This window comes from Penaeus monodon, chromosome 22 (assembly GCF_015228065.2).
Source record: "Penaeus monodon isolate SGIC_2016 chromosome 22, NSTDA_Pmon_1, whole genome shotgun sequence".
NCBI classification, from domain to species: Eukaryota; Metazoa; Arthropoda; class Malacostraca; order Decapoda; family Penaeidae; genus Penaeus; species Penaeus monodon.
In genome coordinates, this window is record NC_051407.1 from 8,575,141 (window position 1) to 8,575,428 (window position 288).

Genomic DNA, 288 nt, shown 5'->3' on the forward strand with positions numbered 1-288 from the left:
ATGGTATCAATTTTTAATAGTATTCTTCAACCTCTAAAATCCGTTACATTCTTCCTTACAATGAGACACAGACAAACACAACGAAAATATTAACGGAAATTTTGCTTTTTTATTTCTTGTAAACATAATTGTTATGATTTGTGGCATTACTAATACAGGCCCAATTATTAATAGGATTAATATCAGCATTGCAATTTATCACTCTTATTCTTATCAGCATTGCTATCCTTCTTCTTTAATATGATTATGAGATGAATACATCTTAATTATTCCTTGTATTGTACTGAT

General features: G+C 27.8%; 1 long non-coding RNA gene across 1 annotated transcript in view; it reads right to left on the bottom strand.

The window, feature by feature from the left end:
• The window catches only part of LOC119587557, a 1,889-nt gene that overhangs the window by 986 nt on the left and 615 nt on the right, over nt 1-288 (bottom strand). The window lies entirely within an intron of this gene.